At 41.7% G+C, this 26,135-nt stretch overlaps 1 protein-coding gene and 1 long non-coding RNA gene across 2 annotated transcripts in view; one reads left to right on the forward strand and one right to left on the reverse strand.

The window, feature by feature from the left end:
- Window positions 1-513: 513 nt before the first annotated feature.
- LOC309700985 lies at window positions 514-23,186 on the reverse strand. The gene is made up of 3 exons (XR_014274827.1): window positions 22,675-23,186; window positions 18,785-18,888; window positions 514-2,641 (listed from the first exon to the last, which is right to left on the reverse strand). It is a non-coding gene; the product is annotated as an uncharacterized lncRNA (long non-coding RNA).
- Window positions 23,187-23,877: 691 nt separating this feature from the next.
- Window positions 23,878-26,135, forward strand: part of lancl1 (LanC antibiotic synthetase component C-like 1 (bacterial)) — a 52,776-nt gene continuing 50,518 nt past the window's right edge. Inside the window, exons 1-3 of the mRNA XM_082523344.1 lie at window positions 23,878-23,899; window positions 24,303-24,364; window positions 24,586-24,648. The gene's annotated coding sequence lies outside the window, so the exon portion shown is untranslated. The remainder of the gene's footprint in view (window positions 23,900-24,302; window positions 24,365-24,585; window positions 24,649-26,135) is intronic.

The raw sequence follows: 26,135 nt of genomic DNA on the forward strand, positions 1-26,135 counted from the left end.
TTCAAATGTTAATAAACCCAGTGTTCGTGTAACAGTGCGGTGTATGGGGCACAGGGATGCAACAGTGAGATCACTGTTTCTTAACACGTAACAGAAATATTGTGTAGGTGGACTCTTTGTGGAAAAACAACAAAAAAGAAATCTAGACCCTTTATGAAGGCATTTGTTCTTTAGTTATATTCATCCAAAAATTTGCTTAACTAACCTCTCCTGCTTCTGTGTACTATAATAAAATTCCTTACGTACTGCACACTCTAACAAGGCAGTTGATTTGGAGGTCAACGGAAGTAAAAATCCCATTTATATTCACCACAGGGGTTTTGATTATGAGCCATAATATTGTAAGCCTCAAAAGCAGAGTCACGAGGAGGTACGACAGTGAAACAGTGGTATGTACTTCTCTAGAAAAGTCTGTATAAAAACCTTGTTTTAAGAAAATAATGTGATTTACTGGCAATGCTGTGGAACGGAACCACTTTATCCACCAGGACCACAGATTTTTGTTTTGTTTTGTTTTTGTAGCGAACGTTGACTTTTTTTTTTCTTTTTTTTTTGTGTCCCGTTTGGATCTTTAGCCATCAGAATTGTTGTCTTAAGGCCAAGAAAGATGCCAAGCGGATTTATTTTACCAAGTGGATCATCATGGCCTTGCCATATTGGTCCATTTGATTGACCTTTATTATAATTATGAATTTATTTTATTTTCGGTTGCTACAAACGGGACAGACATGACTGGGGGATAGGACAGGGAGAAAGAATGAAAGAGAGGGAGAGAAAGAAAACCAAAGGGGAGAAGAGACGGTTTTGTCTCTTGTGGTTTTGTAGACACGTGACGGTAAGGTTGATGGAAAAATTATTGGTAAAGCACCTGTGGAGAAAAGTGGAGTGTATGGTTACTGTAGAGCTCTATAACTTACCCTCTTAAGTTGACGTCTTTCAAGTTATGCCAACTTGTTGAATTTTACACTGCACCAAACCTATGAAGTTTCCTTATTCTATCGGCATTAGCAGCAGATTCTTTATTTCCTAGAAGCTGTAGTCATCGTAATTTGTATTTGTAATGACACAGCCTTGGTGCAACAGACTGAAAGGCTCTGTCCCCATGTACAGCCATGGTCAGTGTAATTTAAGACCAACAACAGTAACAACATATAGAAAGGTTAAAAAAAAAAACCAACTGTACTTACTGTCATCAGTCACTGTTACAAAAGAAATTAGAATTATTATGCTTTGATAAGAATAGTGTCAACACAATCTTATTAAACACTCTAATATTAGAAACATTCAAAACTGGCATGTGAACTGAAAAAGTGAATACAGAAAATTGTGCGCTCGGAAGTTCACAGAGATGTAGATGTTCAAAAATGATCTGCGTAACCTCACAACTCCCGCTAATGACAGCTACAGCGGCACCACCACTGAGGCATGCTCCCAAATTGACTCCTAAATGAAGATTTCAGTGTAGTTGCTTGGCTACAGAGAGGTTCAACGCAACAAGAACAAACAGGCATTTTCAATCGTGACCTTTCATGTGCACCACTGTTAGAAGATAAACAGCCTTTTAAAAACAAAATCCAGAAGAACTACAAAACATTTGATGGTTCAAGGTTTCACCTGCACAAATTTGTTGCTTTTGTTGTACTTATGTTCTTCTAAATAAGGGTTTTGTAGTGATGGGGATATTTAAAGGTGTTGGGGAAAGTGTAGTGGCTGCTAAATGTCCTCAGTACACTCCTGCCATAGGACACTGACATCTCTTATTGATGTTTCTGCTAATACTTTATTTTTGTGTATTTGTTTCATTTGTAATTGTGTGAAAAGAAACTTTCTCATTGAGTTTTTCATGACACTGTTTCAGACACATCCTAAAATAAACCTTGGTGCAATAACCCAAAGATCTTTTGTTCTGACACCAAAATGACTTTATGTTTTTCAGAAAGAAGTCTTAGCTCTACTTTTTTATTTTATTTTAAAATACATCAAACTATTTCCAAATAAAAATCTACCACAATAAAGTCAAATAAATGGTGGATCTAAGTTTCGGGGCAAGGATACAGCATAAAACCAAAGTATAGGGACATTAATTTGTCATCTGGTGTGATATGTATAATTCTAGGGTGATTTATAGTCATGACGACTCAGGTTATTTGTCTTTTACATTTCCCTTTTCATCACAAGTGCAACACAGGATCACTATTCGTCACTGTGTTGCCCATCGCTCTCCCCAATCCTCCAGCTCTGAACTGGGAGAAAATCTGGTCTGCACCGATTTTCCAGCCACGGTGGGAAAGTCATCAGAAGCCTCAGCCATTGGTTCCGGACACATCTGAATGAGGCGTAGACATCCACTAGAAATGTAATCTCTATGTGTGTGCAGCTATGTGAGTATGTCTGTTTCTACCTCTCAGCCAACTCGAGGAGAGCCCCCGCAAGGAAATCCTGCATCAGTTCAGACCAGATTACCGATCAGAGTGTGACCAATGTCAGAAAGCTGAGAGCATAGTAATGCGGCCTAATGGTGAGACTAGCCCAGGACTCTTTAATGGTAATGAATACACAATGGCGGCCCAAGGCAGGATGAGAGGGAGGGTTGGGTTGAGGGAGTCGTGACCAGACTTGAGAGGAGGGAGAGATAACCACACTGTGTGGGAAAGGAGAAGAAGGTGTAATATTTATTGTGTAGTTCAGGGGAGCTGACAAAATAACAGAAACATGTAACCAATCCCAAGCTTACTGATTGTTTTTTACCTCTGTATTTCGACCACAGCATATTGCAAATCAAACAATAAAAACTTCATTACCCTCTCCAAATCTGGCATGTTATTTTACCTGTTAACAAGCAGCAGTGGATGTCCCAGATGTTGCAAACTTGTGCTGCGGAGGCAGACGTTTTTACAAAACCGCAGTTGTTTGAGTGGAAAACCAAAAATGTCAGATGTGTGAAGATATTTTCTGGATATTTTTGTAGGAAATTATAATATTTCTGTTTGATGAGCAATGCAGCCATAGAAGCATTAGGTGTTAAGCATTGGGTTGAACACATAGCACGATCCGATATCATTGCATTGCTGTACTTCCTAGATCAACAAAACTAATGTGGGTCTAGGTTCAAGTGACCAGTCACGTTGTAATGATGTCATAGTTTTACAACATGGAAACACTATGAAGCCACACAACAAACCCTAACCCCAACACCTTAACTCTAATTACAGCCCTGTAACCCTAACTCTATCCATGATCACATCCTAACCCCCAACTCTAACCCTGACCCCACACGCCCCCTTTTTTCCTGAGTGGACATCAGCAGGTTTTTCTCAAAGCTATGACACCACAGGAACGTGATTGGTCAGATGCAGTGTTGATACAGGAACAACACAAACAACACAACACAAACACGAGGATATCAGATAGACCTTAACATATATATTACATACTGTAGCTTCAGTGAAGCGTTGGAATCTAAATCGGAAGATTGTATAAATGAAACTGTGAGATAAGAGTGCATTGATACATGCATTTAACAACTTACTGTAGCTAGTGAAGTACAAACATAAAGGGAGGCTGTTTGGCGGGAGGTGGAGCGGGTTAAAGGTCATCGTTTCACATATTTTTCACTTTTACAACTGCAGATTCAATGTTAAAGTCTGCCGTCTGCATTCTAATAAACCTTCAGTGCAGCTGCTGGTTTGCATACTCTCGGTGGTATTAAAATCAATTTGCATTGGCACGATGCACTTTAAACAAAGAAATGAAAAGGACACAAATTTGGCTGTGAGCTCCTTCCATACTGTGTGTAAACAAACAGGAACCTGCTGCGCCCACCACAAAGATGCAAAAACAAACTCAAAGGCCTTGGAAAACAGAGTTTTACTTCAGAGCAGATATTTTGAAGGGGAAACATTTACAGCAAAATGTAGTAACACCAAATGTTTCTGTTTTAGTGAAATTAACTATCCTGCTTTCCCCAGAGAGATTCAATAGCATGACACAGCTGCAAGTGCATCTAAAGAATTCAGTGAACAAGTTCAGGAGTTTACAAGAATAATGAATGTTCACCAAGATCTTCTCAGAGTGCCAAACCATAAACTCAGTGTGCAGGAGCTTAGATTCAGGTAAGTCCTTCAACTTTCCCTCCGGGGTGAGCTTTCAGTTCCCAGATCCCAGGGAGTTCTAGATAATGTTCTAGATAATGGGTCAGGCAGGTAGGTTTTCCACGCAGGCCAATGGGAAGACAGACAGGTAGGTGCTACAAGCAGATTAATACATAAGCAGATACATTTCAAAGTAGCAATGAGGCCTGGGCTGTAGTACCAGAGAAGAGCCGTGCCAGTGAGTGGGAATGGAAAACAGGTGCATCTGCTTGAATCCACGCCCACTGCTGGTAAGAGGTAAACACACACATGGACACAGCGATGTACACATGTACTACTTACAGAGAGACAGACAGAGTAATTAGAAGAGCAAAAAGATGGAATTCACACCTGGAGGACGGGGAGGCAATGACACGAGTGTATAAAAATGCCTCAGATTGTGTTTAAAATCTTAATTTGCTGAATGCACAAAGTAACAACAGCAATATTTCTCTCAGGTGCAGAAGCAGAAAATGAAATTAAAATACTGAAGTGCCGCAGTACCTAATTATTACCTTGTAAATACCTAGTAAATACTAAGTACTTACTACGGAAGGAATCTACACGGAACTCAGAACCAAGTCTCAGTGAAACATAAGAACAGCGTCCAACACAAGCTACAATATTAGTTATATGCTAGTTTTTTGTTTGTACGTCTTATCTGTCTCACGAAATACAGTGAAAAGGTTAAATTAAAGAAAAATAGCTGCACAACTTGAATGTTATTCCTGGTATGGACACTACAGAATGGTTGTTACAATTATGAACTGTTTACCCTGGAAATGTATTTTCTTTTGGCAAATTTGGGAAATGTAATTATTTTCATGTACAGATAAATGTGATGTAAGTTTGAGTTCTGTGGACCTGGTGGCCCCCTCCAAAAACCAGATCGAAGATCATCTTTAAAATTTGCTTTTGGGCAACTTTTTGTGATATTTATCTTAAAATGTGCAATATAACGACAGTTTGGAGGCTATTTGTACTCATAAGCAATCAATAAAATGAACAAACAATCAAGAAAACCAGCATCGCGGAGCATGACGTCCGAGCGGCATTGAGGAGAGTGAACACAAGGAAAGCGGCGGGGCCAGACGGCATCACTGGCCGTCTGCTGCGCTGCTGTGCTGACCAGCTAGCAGGTGTGTTCACTTACATCTTCAATGAGTCCCTGGTGAAGTCTGTGGTCCCCACATGCTTCAAAAGATCCACCATCATCCCTGTGCCCAAGAACAGCAAACCCTCATCCCTGAACGATTACCGGCCAGTTGCACTGACCTCGGTAGTAATGAAGGTGTTTGAGAGGCTGCTGAAGAACATCATCTCCTCCTCCATCCCAGACACCACAGATCCGCTGCAGTTCGCCTACAGATCCAACAGATCCACAGAGGATGCCATCGCCCACGTCCTACACACCACTCTCAGCCACGTGGACAAGAAACAGGGTAACAGCGAATGCTGTTTGTTGATTACAGTTCAGCGTTTAACACAATAGTGCCCTGCAGACTGTTCACAAAGCTGAGGGATCTGGGACTTAACAGCCGTCTGTGTGCATGGGTGTTGGACTTCCTCACTGGCAGAACTCAGGTGGTGAGGGTGGGCAGGTGCTTCTCCAACAGCATCACCATCAACACAGAAGCACCTCAGGGATGTGTCCTCTCGCCACTGCTCTACTCCCTCTACACTTCAGACTGTGTGGCCACCCATGGCTCCAACACCATTGTGAAGTTTGCTGACGACACAGTGGTGTTGGGTGCCATCTCCAACAACGATGAGGCGGCCTACATGGATGAAGTGAAGAATCTGGCATCGTGGTGCCAGGACAACCACCTCCAGCTGAACGTCAGCAAGACCAAGGAGCTGGTGGTGGACTTCAGAAGGGGTCAGCACAGAGACTACAAGCCCATCATCATCAATGGAGCTCCAGTGGAGAGGGTGCAGTCCTTCAAGTATCTTGGTGTCCACATCTCCTCAGACCTGACATGGGCTGCCCACATTCAGGTCCAGACCAAAAAGGCCAGGCAGCGCCTGTATCACCTACGACAACTGAGGAAGTTCAGGGTCTCTCCAAAGATCCTCAGGATTTTCTATACAGGTGCTGTGGAGAGCATCCTCACACAGAACATCACATCGTGGTTTGGGAACAGCTGTGTGAAGGACCAAAAAGCTCTCCAGAGAGTGATCCGTACAGCAGAACACTGCTGCAGGATTGCTCTCCCCCCGCTTCAGGACACCTACACCAGGAGATGCCGGACTAGAGCAGCGCAGATACTGAAGGACCCGTCCCATCCTGGCAACAAACTGTTCCAACTTCTGCAATCAAGGTTCCGCATCTTCCGGGCAAGGACAGAGAGACTCAAGAGGAGCTTCTATCCCCAAGCCATCCGGACCCTAAACACACACACCCGGCCTCTCACATCATCTATAATTGACTGAGACAGGACTCTTCCAGACACTAAACCAAGGCACAATGTACATTTCAATTCCTTTCATTTTAAATATGTTAATATTGTCTATCCTGTAAATAATGTACAGAACTCACCTGCTTGCTGCTACTACTGCACATTCACCCAATGTATATACTATATATATATATATATATAATGTTCTTCCTCTCCCCCCCCCCCCCCCCCCCCCACACACACACAATTTTTGCACATGTCGAGGAGCGTGTCAGGCTACATTTCACTGTGTGTTATACTTGTATAACTATGCATGTGACAGATAGAGAACCTTGAAGAAAAAAAAATATTTCAATGATTTACAACCGAAATCTGAGTGATTTTCATCACTAGGACCAACTTTATGCTTTCATAATTATAAATATATTAATATTCATTAGAAAATAATGTTATGTCATACCCAGTTAAACCAGTTTTGATCCATTTAGGCTTCACCTCTTGCTCAGATTTGTCAACATTGTCAGTCTAATGAGCCTTTAATGCATCTTGTTTATTGAGACTTTGGATGGTGAGTCAGCAGCTTTCACATATTGTTGTGTTTGTCTTGCATTACATAATGAGAGGAACTGACAAACACCCTTCATAAACTCACAGAGAAACAAATGGAATCTAACGTAAAACCGTATGGAAAGAAATAAAACTAAACTGAGATGAAAACAAAAAATTCCAAAGTAAAAATGAACAGTTTAGGAGCACCACCGCTGTTTACTCTGGAAAAAATGGTCAACCAAAATAGTTGTCCAACATATTCCTCGAGCTAAAACTACAGCCTCAAAAAAAAAATCTCACAGAGCCCAACCATAAAAATGCCTTTTAAATTTTAAGGCATTGAGGTTTTTCTTTTTTCCTCTCAAATAAAATGCAAATGTGGAAAGTTTTAGTCTGTTTTCTCATTTAAATTGTTTTGCCAGGAGTGGCAAACAAAGATGAAAAAGAGTGGGGAGGACAGAGGGGTTTGCAGCTGAGCTTGTTTTGTAGTATTTCTCATTTAGTGTCCCTGTCTGTTGTGTGCAGAGCCTTACTCTCCCCATGTGATGATTCTCAGCCTGTGTGTAACAAAGGCTTCCTTCAGTACCACGGCCAATAAAAACAGGAATTAAGGATGATCAGAGTGGCTTCTTCGAGCTTCTCTCTACACTGACTTCCGCTGACTTTCTTTGTCTTTATCTTTCTCTCTTTTCACCTATCTTCAAGGCATTTCTGGGTCTGCACCGTTTGTTGCTGGCATTTCTATTAGTGAGCTTGATTCTGATCGGAGTGAGGCTCACAGAGGAAGACGTAGAGATAGGGACACATGTGGAAAGGATACACTAAAGAAACTGCATGTGTGAGATATATATTCTTGAATGGTGCTACAATTACTTTAATTACATTAAAGACCATTTTTCTCCCTTAACCTCCTAGGACCTGGCGTCCACAAATGTGGAAATCACATTTTGGGTTATTTAGACTAAAATACTCAATTTTGCTCTACATGGGCTGAAATCCACTTACAAGGACATTATACTGCTACTGTTCTATCAAAATTTTAAACGAATATCCTCATATGTGGCTCTTATTTTTCTTAAAAACAAAAGTAAGGTAAAAAAAAAAAAAGATCTGGTAATTCTTTGTTTTTGGAAGAGTGCTGTGGAAGAGTTCGGGTCTTAGGAGGTTTTATATATATATATATATATATATATATTAGGGGTGCAACGATACACAAAATTCACGGTTCGGTTCGGTTCGATACTTTGGTGTCACGGTTCGATTTTTTTTTTTTTTCGATACAAAAAAATGTCCATGCCTTTTTAATTTGTCATTTATTAAAATTATAAATATATATTTTAACTGAAAAGTACAGTTTTTAAATTTAATGTTGCTACAACAACAACGTAATAAAAAAATAAATCTATCTGATCGAGAAATCACTCATCTTTGGAAAAGAGAGTTTATTACAGAGAAATGGCTCTTTCCAAAATAAAAGCTATACTATCCGCTTCTTCTGGGCTATATTCTCAGCAGCATATTAAACATATCAGGTCTCCATAAGGAGAATCATGTGCTAACGGCTGTCTAAATGACTCAGGTAAAGTTTGTAGCATGCGTGCTTGTTGTTTTTGTCTGCTTACACTTGTCTTTGCACTAGGATGATGTCGGCGTAAATGTGCAGTCATATTTGTTGTGTTCCCAGTAGTGCTGTCAGCGTGCGTGGGGCTGGACGGCCAACACATTAACGAGCAAACTGCGCTAACGCAATAGTTCCCACCCATGTAATTGAGCATTGCGTGGCACTTCCGACATACTGTTTTACTTTTGTCCATGACGCGCTTACCATCAGGGTCATACTTCACATGAAAACCAAAATAGTTCCAAAGGCCAGATCTGAATGAGGGTGGGGGAGGTTCAATTTGCCATGTTGCAACGAGAGCTTAACTTCTGTCTCGCTAGCTTGCCCTGCGCTCAGTGGATCTGCACTTGACAATGCAGCCTAGGCGGAGTAGTCGAACGCAGATCCACTGAGCTCTCAACACAGACAGCATCGTCAGAAGAAAAGTTGATAAAATAAATAAAAAATTTTGTATTGTTCGATACATATGCGTACCGAACCGAAAGCACTTTATCGAACGGTTCAATATCGATACGAATATCGTTGCACCCCTAATATATATATATATATATATATATATATATATATATATATATATATATATATATATATATATATATATATATATGGGAGAAAAAAATATATATATAGAAGGAAAAACAGGACTTGCAAAACTAATTGCATTCATTTTAAGCACTTATTTGCCAGAGCTAAAGCTAAATATTTAATAGACAGTGTTTCAACTGCTTCTTGTGTTCCCAAATGATTCAGGCTGCCCTATTTCATATTGACAGTCAAGAAAATGCAACAAAACCACAGTGTCACAGTGTTTTTGTGCCGTTTTCCCTCTTTTCACTGTTGCTGCTGCTGCACTTGGGCAATTTTCCGGATTCACCTTTTTTTAATCACTTCTTCAACTTCTCCTATCATCTGTTAAAAAAGCGGATTCTGATAAGATAGTGAAAAAGATGGGATATCATGTGAAAAAAAAGGCAGACTCTAGATAGATTTAAAACATACAGATCTCTTGAAGTCTCTCTTTGCCTTAGGAAATCCATTATTTGGTTGATTACCTCCTCCTCATGAAGCGAACTGCCGCGGCGAGCGCGACCGACGGCAGTCTAAACGGACTCGCATTAAAATGCAGCTCGGTGTCCGCGCAGTCTATTGGATCCAATCAGAAGGTGAAATCTTTCAGCCAATTTGATCTGTTTCAACACACATCCCCACATTACGTTCTACAATAGATTAGACGACGGGAGGGAAAAGGCATCAGCACATGTTCTCTTTTGTCAGCAGAATGGTGTGAGAGTCTGTTTAACTCTGATTTAGAAATAATGAAAAAAAATATATATATCACTACTTAAAGATGAAGACTTTATTAAATACTTTAAAAAGGAATGGACTTCATATTTAGACTTTAATGACACTCCCGGAATATCTGCTTCTGTTCTATGGGAAGCAGGGAAAGCTGTGATGAGAGGTAAAATAATTTCTTTCTCATCACACAAAAAGAAAGAAGAAAACAAAAATATTCAGGAATTAGAAAAAAACATCAAATCACTAGAAGAAGCCTACGCGTCCCACCAAGATCAGGAAACATTGAACAAAATATGCAAAACAAAACTAGAATTAAATGAAACTATTAATAAAAAAACACAATTCCTTATACAAAGACTTCGCTTGCAGAATTTTGAACACAGTAACAAATCAGGTCGATTTCTAGCTAACCAGCTAAAAATAAATAAAGAAAAAATAACTATATGTGCTGCTAAAGATTTATCGGGGAACACAATATATGATCCTGGAAGAATAAACAACATTTTTAGGGATTTCTATGAAACTTTATACTCACCACAAATAAACCCATCTAAAAATGAAATTGATCTATTTCTTGACAACGTAACTCTTCCAAAATTACTAGACAGTCAAGCAATGGAACTGGATTCGCCACTGACGCCAAGTGAACTCCAGGAAGCCCTGATAAGTATGCCCAATAATAAGGCTCCAGGTCCAGACGGCTTCCCTGCAGAATTCTACAAAGAATTCTGGACAATTTTGGCACCAGTATTCCACAGCATGTTGCAGGAAATCGAGGAAAAGGGCAGACTACCACCAAATATGAATTCTGCCAACATTAGTCTCCTGCTAAAACCAGGCAAAGACCCTTTATTTCCCTCAAGCTATCGTCCAATTTCTCTTTTAAATGTAGACCTTAAAATAATCTGCAAAGCTCTCTCAAAGAGATTAGAGAAAATGACCCCCCTCTTAATTCATCCTGACCAAACTGGTTTCATAAAAGGTCGGCACTCCTCAACAAACACTCGTAGATTACTTAATTTAATAGACTACTCATACGATAAAAACATCGAAACCATAATATTATCTCTAGATGCAGAAAAAGCCTTTGACAGAGTTAATTGGAAATTTTTATTCGCAACTTTACACAAATTTGGTTTTGGAAACTCTTTCATAAACTGGATAAGAATATTATACAATTCCCCAACGGCTCGTATCAGAACAAATGACCAGACATCCTCCAGCTTCTGTCTCCTGAGGGGCACCAGACAGGGATGCCCACTCTCCCCTTCACTTTTTGCAATTTTTATCGAACCTCTAGCAGCAGCATTTAGACAGGCTACAACAATTAAGGGCATAAAATGTAAGAACATAGAACATAAAATCAGTCTCTATGCGGATGATGTGTTGCTTTTTCTGCAAAACACACAAACCAACCTCTCTGAGGTAATTACTTTAATAAACTGGTTTTCAAGAGTTTCAGATTATTCAATTAACTGGCCAAAATCTACAGTTCTCCCCATTAACTGCTCCTTCCATAATTCTTCCTCTGCCCCACTGCAATCCGGAAATATTAAATATTTAGGTATTAATGTCTCTCCTAAGCTTTCAGACTTAACTAAACTAAACCACATCCCACTTCTAAAGAAAGTAGAAGGCGATCTGACTAGATGGAAATCTTTACCCATATCACTCATGGGAAGGGTCGCCACTATAAAAATGATGATCTTGCCAAAAATAAATTACTTATTTTTGATGATCCCTAACAAACCATCACAAGATTGGTTCAGATCTCTGGATTCATATATTTCCAAATTCCTTTGGAAAGATAAACCCCCGCGTATTAGCTTAAAAACGCTACAAAGAACCAAGGATAGAGGAGGATTAGATCTGCCTAATTTTCACCAATACTTCTTAGCCAACAGGCTTCAGTTCATCTCAGAATGGTTAAAACATACCTTCTTAGTTGAGCCCTGGCTAGATGTTGAACAGGCACTATGCAAGGATCTAGAGATTTCAGACCTACCATTTATTAGCTCAAACATCAAAAGACATGAATGCTTTAAAAGTATCAACATCAGCTTTTCTCTAACAGCATGGTGGGAGTTTCTAAAAATAACGGAGTCTTCATTAATCCCATGCAAACGTACACCTATCTGGAATAACCCTGACATATTACAAAACAATAATATGATTAATTTCCCAGAATGGAGTTGTAAAGGAATTAAATACTTAGAACATATATTAGAGGGAACAGAATTTATTCCATTTGACAGACTAGTTGAACAATATGGGATCAACAAGACAAGGTTTTTAGAATATCAACAAATTAAATCCATAGTAAAAAAGAAATTTAACCTCAGTCAAGTTGAATTACAAACACCACTAAGTGCGGCACATTTTCTTACTCTTAAATCCCCCAAATTATTATCTAAAATATACAGAACACTTTCTAAATTAGATGAATCAATATCCCTTCCTACTGCAAAGTGGGAAGCAGATTTATCAGTCAACCTAGACCAAAACTTCTGGTCTCAGATTTGCTTAAAAACTTTTAAATTAATTAAAAATCCCAGTCTGCAATTAATACAATACAAAATACTTCATAGAGTGCACTATACAGGTCATCGGATGTTCAAGATGGGCTTTACATCTTCCAACAACTGCTCACACTGTCAAGGCAATACACCAGACAATTACATCCACGCTCTTTGGTTCTGTCCACCAGTGCAAAAGTTTTGGCGCGAGATATGTGAAGACTTATCAAAGTGTCTGAAATGTAACATTCCAACTTCCCCCTTAGTGTGTCTACTGGGCAGCTTAGATAATGTCACTTCAGAAAAGAATATAGCCGATATGATCTTCACTGCCCTATGCATAGCCAAGAAAACAGTCCTCATGAACTGGAAAAATAAAAATAATCTTAATTCTAACCAATATAGAAATTATCTATTAGATTACATTAGTCTTGACACAGCCTCTGCCACCACATTAGATCAATTGCTCTGGGCCCCTTTTATCAGCTCCATCACCTAGTGGGGGTGGGGGGTCATAGTTTGGTCCCGCCTTCACTGTTGTGATTGGTGAGGGGGTAGGGACAGGCTTAGGGCGTCGGGGGGTTCCCCGGAGGCATCTTCCTTGGGGGGCTCAACCCGGGGTAGCGGTCACGTCCGGTTGGGGGCTCTGTTGGCTCTCAGGTGACTGTTTCCTCGCGGCTGCGTGCAGCGGGGCTAGGGGAGGGTCTGTGCTGACGGACGTGGGTTACTGACCTGGCAACCTGGCTGCCCCTGGGTGGGTCCGGGATGGGCGTGAGGTTCTGGGGGCGCTCCGTCTCTGGGCTGGGGCCCGGGCCGGGCCTCGGGGGCTTGGGTCCTGGTTGGTGTGTTGCCGGGGTTGTGGGCGGGTGGGTGCATGGGGGCCCGGCCCTGGAGCAGGGTGCCGCCGGTGCGTCGAGCCGCCTGGGGGGCTCTTCAACTGGTGGGGGGGATGGTCACATCTTGCAGGAGCTTTCTTCTCTTCAGGAACTCTCTGCAGGAGGGGGAGATACAGGAGAGGTGGAGGAAGATCTCAGCCTGGGCGTTTACCGTCTTATGTAGTCTGGAAGATGTGTGGATGGTGGGGTGGGTGCAGTTTTCTCTGTGGTGGGGTTGGGTGGACTGTCCAGGGCTCTGTGGAGCCGGGGGGCGCTACTGCACTGGGCCCCGGTCTGATGGGCCTGGGCCCCCCTTCCCTGGCGGGTCGCGGAGGGTGGGAGTGCCTACTGGGGTCAGCGGGGGAGCTGGCCCCAGGGAGGGGTTACCTGCCCCTCCCTTCCTTCCCTCCCCATCTCCAGCTGCCTCCCTCTTCCCGCTCCTCCACAACCACCCACACATGCAGGGCCTTGGAGTGGGGGTATGTCACCAGGGTGCAGAGGAGGCTACCCCCCCCCCCCCCCCGTCCCCTTCTGGCTGCCTCTGCCTCAATTTTATCCCACAACTTAGACATTCACATTATTCACACTCTCATTACACATACATATAGGATCTTGGGGGTGGGCACAATCACGGAGTCCAAATTACCATCAGGGTGTATACCTCACCCCTGACGTCGTTGCCCACCTCTCAATTTTAAATACACTTAGTCATTGAGGGCTAGCAGGAGGGACTATGCGCTTACCTGCTGCTCCTTGGCAGGTAGCTCCAAGCCCTCCTGGGTTTTAATTGCACCTTAGAACACATATGCATCAACACTACAATGAGCGGGTGGAGGGAGGTTTGGAGTCTTCTCCCACCCCCATTCTCTGCGGCCTGCTGGAGCGGGGGGGCTAGTAGGAGGAGTTGGCCGTCCGACTGCGGTCTGGGGTGTGGGGCCTCCCTGCTGCTGCGGAGTCGGGGTGGTCTGCCTCTCCCCACCGCAGGGAAAAGGGTAACACCACCTGGGTCTGGGTGCAATTCCCCCCTCCAGGGGCAAGGGTACCTAGACCCGGTTTGTAGAGTACGCTTGGGGAGTGTGATTGTGTGTACAGCGTCTCTTTATGTCTGTCTCCACGTTGGTTGAGTGTGGAGTGAGTGCATATGAGAGCATGAGGGTGGGAATGGATGTTTGTGTCTGTGTGTGCCTGTATGTCTGTGTCTATATGTCAGGTTGGGTATCAGACGCCACCTCTCTGGGGACATCTCAGGCCCTCCAAGGTTTGGAGGCCTATCTCCACCCACCACCACTTCCCCTGCCGGTGGCGGACTCCCTCAGGTGTCGGTGTGTTGGTGGTTCTTTGTGTCTGGGGGTGGGCGTCCGGGTACACACCGGCTCACTCCTTGGCGGCCGCTTGTCGGGGCCTGGGGCCTGGGGCTCGCTCGGGCCCCTTTGGAGGTGGGGTGCCCCCGGCCTCTCAGCCTGGGGCTCGGTCACTCAGGCACAGCTGGGGGCCGGCGGAGCTCACGGGCGCGTCACTGCAACTCCCCCTGACTTCTGCTCCGCGGCTGCTGGGCGAGCCCTCATCTGGGACTCTCCTCAGCTCTTACTGGAACAGTGGCGCGGCTGCCCCTCTGTTGGTCTTCCATGGTCTCTTGTGTTCTGGGGGCCTCTGGATGTCTGGAGTTTTGATCTCCTCCATACCCGCTTCACACCCTGGAGGACGGGGCTGTGGCCCCCCCACACTCCCTAGCAGATCATTACATGGAGAAACCTTTGGAATGCAAGCATGCTGATCCACACAGGTATGCACACATGGGTATTCACAGACGCGGACTAAAGCTTTCTTGGCTGCTTCCTCAAAGCACACTGTGCGCTGTCTATCTTGCGTGCTGCACAATATCGTTTATTATTTAGTAAATATTGATATCTATGACTAGCTAGTTTATTGTGATGGTGCTTTGTTTTCTCTATTATTATGTTGCTCTTTGTTGTTTGCTGTCTCCTCTGTTTGTTTTTTTTGTTTGTTTGTTTTTTTTTCTCCATACAGGTGACCCAGGAGTTCTTTTTTTTCTCTCTCTCTCTCTTCCCCCCCCTTCTCACCGTCTCTTCTCCCCTTTGGTTCTCTTTCTTTCTCTCCCCCTCTTTCTCTCATTCATTCCCCCTGTCCTATTTATTAAAAAAAAAAAAAAAAAAAAAGAAATAATGAAAAATGTAATCTGTTACACGATCAGGATGAGAAAGTACACACTAGAAATGCCTACTTTTTTAATGTGTGGCCATAAATTTCACATATTCAACATTGAAGCACCACCTGTTCAGAGTCTGAATTAAGCTTCGCACAGTGCACCTCAATATACACTTGTGATTTAATTCAACTCGATTAAGTTTTATTTATATATAACCAAATAACAACAACAGTTGCCTCAAGGATCTTCGGCTACTTGTAATTGATTGGGGTTTTCACCTTTAAACATGCTCAACAACAATTTCGTGCACCATCATAGTCACAGTGTGCACATGATGACGAGCAGCTATCGTTCAGTTCATGCACTCTAGCGGCCGCTTTCTAAAGATTTTATTCACTTTGGTGGGGCTGTGCAGTACGATCTCCAGGTCAAGAACAATTTGCTGCCCTGAAGGCGTTTAAGTATTTCCAGGGGTTTGTTCACACTGTCACGGATGCTGTATTGTACTGTAAGCAAAGCCAATGATATACTGGCAGTGTTGGGGAGTAACGGAATACATGTACCGCCGTTACGTATTTAAAATACAAAATATGAGTAAGTGTATTCCGTTACAGTTACCGTTTAAAAAGGTGGTATTCAGAATACAGTTACTTTGTTGAAATAAATGATTACACGGCGGTACTTTCCTGTTTCATTTCGTCGCGGGTCAGGACTGTTTGGGTTTTGTTTGACAGCTATGCTCTGTTGTTCCAGGCGGTAGCGTTACGGTTGCCATGGTTACAGGGTGACGCTCTCTCTCTGCGTGTTTCCTGGGTGAGAGAGCGTCTTTTTGTTGTTGTTGTTATTGTGCTAAACTGAATGCTGACAGAATGCTACAAGCATAGCTCTAAAGAATGTAGCATCATGGGCAGTGTAGTCCGTGTTGCAGGGAGAATGGACTGCCATACTCGTTATGTGTCTGTGAGCGCGAGGAGGGAGAAAAAGGCGAGTGGAAAAGTAGAGTTGTCATTGAGCAGAAACGGGAGCTGGGAGCATGTAAATATAATAATAACCACTTCAGCCAAGAAGAGTGCCTGACAAGCCCAGTTGTAAGTAAGCTATTAAGACTCGACTGTACACCGTGTTCGTGTTTTCCTCCGAAACAATAAGTTCCGTTGGAGCAGCCTTTCAACGCCTCTCCACACAACAAAGTAAAGCTATTTTTCGGCTACAGCCCTACACGGAACCCGACGTATTAGTCAGAGGTCCCTTTACTACGGTTCGGACCTTCAGTAATAGTAATAAATCACACAGCAATAGTACATTCACGTAGTTGTAAAAAGCATGATAATATATTAAGTAATCCAAAGTATTCAGAATACGTTACTGTCATTGAGTAGCGTAACGGAATACGTTACAGAATACATTTTGGGGCATGTATTCTGTAATCTGTAGTGGAATACATTTTAAAAGTAACCTTCCCAACACTGTATACTGGTTCCTGTATTGCCACCCTCAACTATGGACATGAAGTTTAGTTTGTGACCAAAAGAAAGAGATTTCTCCAAAGGTGGCTGGGCTCTGAGCCGGTGTACAGTCTCCACTCCTTCACATTGAAATGAGCCAGTTAAGACTGTTGTGGGTATCTGACTTGAATGTCCAACGAGTGCCTCCGACAGGTGAGGGTCTTCTGGCAGACCCAGGATTTGCTAAAAAAGACTGAATATTTATGTGCTACCCCAGAAGAGCTGAGGGAGATGGGGATGGGTTCCTCTGCTTAGACTGGTGTGACCCTGTTACCTGGACTTGGAAAATGGATGCCGCAGAAAAAGGATGAATGCAACTCTAGACCATCGAGAGTATCTCTGTCCATCATGTGCCATTGTCCCATTATTAGTACTGTTAACTTTATATCCTGGTCTGAGAGTAACTTACAGTAGTTGATGTTGATTCATAATGAATTTTGGGTTGGATTTCTGTTAAAATGACTAGGCCCTACCGTTTTGGTCATCTCTGCTCTTGTCCTTGTCCACATCTCGTCTATATACAGAACACTCATGGAGGACCCTCATCAAGTCCTCTTTTGGACTCAAATGATAGCATATGATTACTTTAAGGAAGCCTGGATGAACGATAATATAAAATATACAGAACACACATAGTTTCCGTCCATTTGATTTTCAATAGATGCCTTGTAGCTGAAAGACAGCGTCTTTCTTTTGTGTCATTTTCCCCCCCTTCCATCAATGTGCATGCTCCATTAGCCAGGGTCTTGCTGGCAGTGTGTCTTCCATTTTAGAGCTGTGGTTTACTGCCAGCATGCTTGGTCAGGCTTGTGATTCACAGAAAATGATGAGGTAAAGGTTGAGGCCTCGCCAAAAAAATATATGGCTGTAGAAATGGATGTCCTAAATTTGAGCCACTTTGAAGGGAGCTGTGTGATTTAACCAGCCAGAAAGTTTAACTGCTTTTAAGTTGTTCACGCTTCGAGCCTTCGGTAGCCCCAACATTAAGCATCCTTTTGTTTCTGCAAGTAAAATTGTATCCAAGCACCGCTGACTTTTTCTTCGTTGTCTTTAAAGCTGTCTTAATTTGTCATCATTGCTTATGGAAAAAGCTAATGGCGTCTCTCCCCTAATTGTGGAGATGAGATAAGTAGAACAGCTGAAATCAATGAAGGGGGGAATTAAGGAGGACCCTGGGGTTTCCAACTCCTTTTTTCCAATCAACACAAAAGGAACAAGTTTCTCTAAATCCCCGAGGACAGGAGGTAGGAAATTCCTCTAGGCTGCACCTCTCTAAAGAGAAGAGTACAATCACAGTGCATAAAACAACCACTCGGTGTCCTCTTTGCATTTTAAAGGTTCACCAGTTTTGGTAATATTTTATTGACAGTTTTTGCCTGGAGCCATCTGCTTTTATGTTTATTGGCAGTTCTCGGTTTAATTGCATCATTATTTGAATTTGAAAGTGCTCTTTCTAATGTGGGAAAATGTAAAAGTGCTGTACATTACAAGAAAACACAGGTGGGACCTTTAAGGCTGACATTTCAGTTTCAATTAATATATGCGGCCTATCATCTGAGGACTTTGAAAGTGTGCCGTCTCGGAGAAGCTGGGGAATTATGGAAATGCAACTTCAGCAAAGGAATCGACTGCCCTCAGCTAGGAAATTACACTGCCACAAAAATAATTAAAAGCCATGTCTAATTTAAATACATGCTTCTGCGCTCTAAAGTACCCCTCATACCTCTCGGCGCAGGTCTGGAAAATGCCGCTTCCACAGGTTTCGGGGGTGGGGTGGGGGGGATCACCCACGGGCGTCTGCGCCGGAGCAACAGTGATTGGACCTACCTTTAGAAAAGTGTAACAGAGAAGAAAATAAGATGTAACCCTTTCAGCAGAATCAAAATGGTGTGCGTGTGTGGCACAGAACAGTGTGGACTCATGCAGAGAGAGGGAGCAGTAAGGTGAAATAGAGCTGAGATAAAATAGAGGTGACGCAGGAGAAAAATGGGCAATGCAGATGGAGTAAAAGGCAGGGAAAAGCATTTTTTCACACTGTTCTCAATATGTGGCCGTTCCTAAGTCTTCCATATACACTCATCTATGTGGCTTGTATAGGTAACGGCCCTATTATGAAGCAGTGAAGCGACTCAGGCCCTATCTGCGGTCTTGCTGACAAAACTCTAATGTATAGGGCCCTGTGCTCTCTGTGCTGGGATTCAATTAGACTGCCTAACAGTGGGGCCTGCCCGGAATGGGATGGAGGAGTTAGAGCCCTGTCATATGGGCCCAGTGGGGCGGCAAGCCTCCACTCTGTCTGCCTAATACTGGTGTCACAGCTGTAGGGAGAAGCCCACTGCCTGCAGCTCTGACTGACTGAATTAACTCACTATATTTGTTTTGTTTTTTTTGTGCGTCTCTCCTCTCAGCGGCACTATTTCAGGCTTTTATTTAAAGGTGGTGCTTTTGTCAGCCACGGGTTGTGGATTTATGCTCTTTTCCTAAATTCAATTCCAGTATTTACACTTCTTAGCTCAAGAAGGCTAAGAAGTGTTAAGATGTTTCTTAAACGGCAGAGTGAGCACAAACGCTATAAAATAATTCCATTTATGCTATTGTGTTTCATTTTTATGATTAGGTTTGGGGATTTTTTGGGGGTTTGGATGGTTGTCTTTTAGCGACCCACTTTTTAAAAATGACAAACCACCAAACACAGACAACATCTAAAAACTGTACATAACCTCCAGCACTTTGAGCTGGCATTCTTTCTTGTGGCCAGCAGGGGGCGAGTGCTGGTTGATTGCAACTGTGTAGAAATCTATGAGGAAGTGACCAATTCTCACTAATAAGCTGTGTCCCAGTTCGTGGGCTGTTTCCTTCGAAGAACGCAACCTACGCATGCTGCGTCCTTCATAGACCACGAAGGCCAGAATCGACTGCCAATTAAATCCTGTGACACGCTGCCCCTGTTGCCTAGCAACCATGACAGTAGGTGTTTGACAAAGATGGATTGGCAAATCTTTATTTTACCTAATTTGTTTTACTTTGTATTGTTTGTACTGTCTATGTTCTCGCTTTATTTGCTTGTTGAGATGTTTCATCAACATGTGATATACAGAGATGGGCAGTAATGCATAACGCGTTACTGTAATCCGATTACTTTTTTCAAGTAACGAGTAAAGTAAGGGATTACTATTGCAAAAACGGTAATTAGATTACCTTTACTTTCCCGTAGGAACGCTGCGTTACTGCGTTACTAAAACCGTGATTTTTTTGCCAGAATGTCTCATGACAGTGACGTAAGCAAGTGCGACGTTCTTGACAACAGCTGTGTGCAGATAAACAATGGATAATATATCGAGTGCGGGAGAGAGTATGAGCGTGCAGCGTTTAAAGCGTGGAAGTACTGACCTTACTTTGAGTTTGATTCCATAAAAAGTGACAAAAACATTAGTGTCTGTTGTGGTGGGAAGAAAACTTTTTACAGCGAAAAAAAACCCCTAAACTTCCAAGCAAGCACAGAGAAACTCGCGGATTCTTCCACTGACCGCTGCGGCACACCTGCACCAGGGTAAACCTCCGCCTACCCTACTCCTGCTTTACAGATGAAAATAGAGCAAAAGGACCGCTAGTCTTTGGCTTTATTTATTTTCTGCTGTGTTTTACTTGCATCTATTTGAAAGAGTGAGTGTAAACACAAAAAAAATATTATATGTGCTGGAATGTGCAGAAAATAGGTTTAAATATTAAACAAATTTCTTCCAGTCACAGAATGCTGCATATAAGTAAATTTTTGCTTGATGCATAAAGTTAAAAGATTAAAACTAATAAAACAAGTTTTAAAAGGAGACTTTTCCATTTGATTACATTTTATATTATGTAGAAAAAGTAGAATTGGGCTGAAAGATCTATCGCTTTATTACCTATTCAGGTTGTAAATCGTGTTTTGGAAAAGTAACTAAGTAACTAAGTAATTAATTACTTTTGAAAATAAGTAATCAGTAAAGTAACGGGATTACTTTTTGGGGGAAGTAATCAGTAATTAGTTACTGATTGTGAGGATGAAAGAGGACTTTGTCCTATGAAGGATACATCCGATGGATCCTATAAATCTTAGCTTACGTAGTTTATGAGTCAGAAAAACATTAAGTTATTATGTAAAGTGACGCACTGTGGAGTCGAGCAGGTGACCGAAAGCTGGGCAGGTAAATATCTCTGCCTCCAGAGGATTTGCCTGGGTGGCTGTAGCTCAGAAGGTAGAGCAGGTCATCTGTTAATTAGAAGGTTGGTGGTTTGCTCCCTGGCTGCTCCGATCTGTATGCCAAATATCCTTGGGCAAGATACTAACCCCAAGTTGCTCTCTGATGCATGCACTGGAGTGTGAATGGTTGAATGAGGCAAGTTGTGTAAAGAGCTTTGAGTGCTCAGAGTAGAAAAGTGCCTTATAAGAACCAGAACATTTACCTCTGTAAACATTTTTATGCTGGGATCATGGGCTCTGTCACTAATTTCAGATCACACTGAATAACAATTTAGAAAATAAAAAAATGTAATTCTTGGTCATACCATGTTTTAACACTGAGGATTACTCATGTTCAGCTCATTGTCTAGTCCTTAGCCAGTCAGACCCATCAATCTTGTTATGCTGGGGGGGGTTTAAAACCAAAATGAAAGCCAAACGCTGGGTCTTACATTCCCAACTTGTCACATATTGGTGTCGTCTTTAAATACAATGAGAAGATGTCATTTTCTTCAACCACAGTGGAGGCCACAAGCCAGTGTACTCCCAGTTCTGGATAAATTGTGAGGATTGCTTGTTTGGAGGAAGGTGGGACAGACGACGATGCAAGGGATACAACGAGATGGAGGCTGATGATCCACTTTCGCAACTCCTAAAGAAAACAGCTCAAAAAAAGTCTTAAAGCACATCTTTTTAAGTTTCCCTCCTCTCGTTGATTCTAATTTTAAGACTTTTTGACTTTTAACTCTCTGATGTCTTCAACTGTTATTTTATCCATACTGTGATTTTGTTATTTCTTTGCTTATTAGAAGTCCTTGACTGTTTTGAAAGGTCACAGCAGCTAGTTTGAGGACTTCTTTAATACAGCACGCTATTAATGTGGCAGCTATTCTCTTTGGAGTAAACTAGATGACAAAACAGCATGTGCTTTAGTCCATGGCAACTTTGATTAAATAGCTGTTTACATATGAACATGTAGTGTTCTCAGTGTTGGGAAGGTTACTTTTAAAATGTATTCCATTACAGAATACATGCCCCAAAATGTATTCTGTAACGTATTCCGTTACGTTACTCAATGACAGTAACGTATTCTGAATACTTTGGATTACTTAATATATTATCATGCTTTTTACAACAACGTGAATGTACTATTGCTGTGTGATTTATTACTGTTACTGAAGGTCCGCGACTCCGAACTGTAGTAAAGGGACCTCTGACTAATACGGCGGGGTCCCTGTCGGCTCGTAGCCGAAAAATAGCTTTACTTTGTTGTGTGGGTCAACTTTTCTTGCGAGAGACAGAGAGAGGCGTTGAAAGACTGCTCCAACGGAACTTATTGTTTTCGGAGGAAAACACGAACACGGTGTACAGTCGAGTCTTAATAGCTTACTTACAATTGGGCTCGTCAGGCACTCTTCTTGGCTGCAGTGGTTATTATTATATTTACATGCTTCCAGCTCCCGTTTCTGCTCGATGACAACTCGTACCTTTCCACTCCCCTTTTTCTCCCTCCTCGCGCTCACAGATCCATAACGTGTATGGCAGTCCATTCTCCCTGCAACACGGACTACACTGCCCATGATGCTACATTCTTTAGAGCTATGCTTGTAGCATTCTGCCTGTTAGCTTAGCACAACAACAACGAAAAGGCGCTCTCTCACCCAGGAAACACACAGTCGCAGAGAGAGAGAGCGTCACCCTGTAACCATGGCAACCGTAACGCTGCCGCCTGGAACAACAGAACGTAGCTGTCAAACAAAACCCAAACAGTCCTGACCCGCGACGAAATGAAACAGGAAAGTACCGCAGTGTAATCCATTTATTTCAACAAAGTAACTGTATTCTGAATACCACCTTTTTAAACGGTAACTGTAACGGAATACAGTTACTCATATTTTGTATTTTAAATACGTAACGGCGGTACATGAACACTGAGTGTTCTATACAGTCTATAGATGCGCTTTCCAACAGGCCTTATCTACTATAAAAAGTGAGAGGCGTGAACTTTTGCAGAAATTTTTTTTCCCATAAAGCGGTAAAAATGTCTTGAAGGTAGACAAACTATTTCATAAAAATAGATTTCAGCATTCAAAAGTTAAAGTGACATTCACCTTGGTAGAAGTGGCAGGTTTCATTCATGCTCAAATTGGGCAACAATCATTCTGAAGGAGGACGTAACTCTATGAATGTTTCTCAAATAAAATCTTTAGAGAAGATTAAGTAATTTTGTCAAACAGCATTTTCAGCTCCAGAAGATTAGTCTACAAATTTCTAGCAGCAGGGAGATGTATAAACATTCATTATGTGTGTTCATAAGCAGAATGGGAATACATGCACCTGCGTAGCTTATTAATATGTTTTAAAAGCTTGTGCTGATGATCACATTTAAATGAAAGTTGCTGAAACCTAACTGCAGGGGCGATTTTAGCCCATTTTCGGGGGTGCTTCAGCATACAGTACTGTACTTGTTTGAGACGTAACATTTTAACACCAAAAGTATAGATAACCCCCCCCCCCCCCCCTCCCAAAATGGTTTGTTCCAGCTCGCCTCTCCCCTACTCTGGCTCTAGCACCGTTGCTGCCAGAGCGATGGTGGCTGAGACGCAGCAGAGCGGAGGTGTAAGTGGTTGGCTTAAAACAGGACATATTAGCTGCATTTAACCTTCAGTTACTCTTTATATAGTTAGGTAGGAGTCAGACCATGTTTCTTTTTAGCTGAAAAACATTACACCCAGGTAACCTGCAGTGTTGAAAGCGTGTTTTCCGACGATGTTTGCTGCTCTACAATCCGTCCTGCTCTGTAGTAAATTCAGCGACATTTGACCGTCCTGTTGCTCCCATTGAAATGTATATAACCTATTTAAAATCTAAAACTTTAAGTTGTCGGCAGCCTACTGTTGTTACCACTGTCCTGTTTGAAATGGATACTAACTAGCTAACTGACTGAATGCCTATTAACCTTATAACTCCTGTTGTGTGTGTGTGTGTGTGTGTGTGTGTGTGTGTGTGTGTGTGTGTACAGAGAGACAGCCAGGTTCATAATGGATATAAGGAATTTTTTTCAAAAAAAGGAGCCACATTCAGGTAAAAGTGTAAAATCAAATGATCCATCAATCAAGAATAATGTTGGATCAGTGTTTCAATATTTATATCTTTTATTAGATTTTCGTGTGGTTTGGTTATTTGCCTTTTGGTTGAAAGTAGACTGAGAGAGGACTTTTTGTTAGTGATCTTAATAGAATTTTTTTCATATTAATGTAATTTTTCATCTAATTGAATACAATCTGTTTGTGTATGATTGTCAGTCTGAAGAGGGAGAGAGGAAAGAGGAGAACATGAGGAGAAAGTACAAGGTCAGGAAGAACCAGGTAAGAAAACAGACAGGGAACAGTGACAGGCACAACAGAAACTGTTAAACTTACAAAGAGAAAAAAAAAAACTAATTTTACTCATACAATCTGGAGGTTGTGTTCTCCCTATATTAAAGCTGTTATACAGAATCTGCAAAACAAACTGGGTTGAAACATTTTTGACCCTCTTTAACAACATTCCAACATAACATTATAATGGCTTGGGGAGATTAAAATTAATGATATATTTTTATGTGGTTCAGCCACAACTCTAAAGTCTTGCTAAATTTTGGACCGTCCAGTTGTCTGTATGACTGCCACAGTACGTACATCACATTTGCACACTATCAGAAAGTGCCAGACAGCCCTGGTGGAGTGAGGAGCTGTAAAAAGAAGCAGAGTGCTCTGTTTATATTCTAAAAATGTTTTAAGCTTGTTTCAAAGATTCTGTACAGCAGCTTTAAATGTTTTCCAAAAGCACACATACACTTATCAGTGTTTCTCAAACTTCTTACAGTGTGTACCACCTGATAAAAAGGTCAAGCTCTCCTAAGTACCACTATGAAAGCATGAAACTCATAAATCTTGCAACACAAAATTAGTATTATTAAATTAGTAAAATTAGTATCTGTAATAAAGATTTTTTCATACATTGTATACATTCTACCACAGGCAAAGTTGCCTCCATTTTTATAGTTTTTATTAATATTTTGTAATAATTTATTTGTAATAATTTCTTCTGTTTTGGGAGTGTATTTTTATGTATCTGTATTATATTATACATACACATTAAAAGTGAATCTCTGTCCAAAAAATGCACTCAGTTTACTTTTTACTCACTATGAGCATCATTCATTATTCTTGCCCAGTAATTAAGGTTAGGATTTTTTCTATTCCAATCCATTCTTCTTTGGCAGCATTTAAATAATCTTAATCAGATTTGATGATTTTGTTACAGACTTTTCAAAAAAGTGTTTTGCTTTTCTTTCATAAATGTGGGATTAAATTGTGTTAAAATGTACAAAACAGTGATGTCATGTTTTGTGACGAGGACCCAGGCACAGAGAGACTTGATGAATTTAAGAATCTTATGATTTAGTAAAGAAATTTGCAGACTTGCACAGAGATGGTAAAATTATGATGACTGATAACGGAGACGAAGACAACAGACGATGAGGACAGGGAGGAACAGGGGTTTAAATGCACCAAAGAGAACCGAGAGAACTCGGGACAACATTTAAGGATGCAGGGACTGACAGAGACAGGTTTATCTTGCCTGGCTGAGCAACTTTCTGGGTGCTCAGCACCCCAAAAGCTCTGATCCTAGAATCGCCCCTGCCTAACTGCCATTCTTACGTTCACCCTTAAATGACATATTAATCTGGATGAACCCAGTTCATACCTTTAATTATATCCAGTTATTCGAAAACATGGGACTGAAAAATGATCCCAAAAACATTTGTGAGTGAAAAATAAAAGAATTAAGGACATGCTTCCACCATTCT

The sequence above is a fragment of the Aulonocara stuartgranti genome (genome assembly GCF_965226115.1).
Source record: "Aulonocara stuartgranti genome assembly, chromosome: 23".
Classification (NCBI taxonomy): Eukaryota; Metazoa; Chordata; class Actinopteri; order Cichliformes; family Cichlidae; genus Aulonocara; species Aulonocara stuartgranti.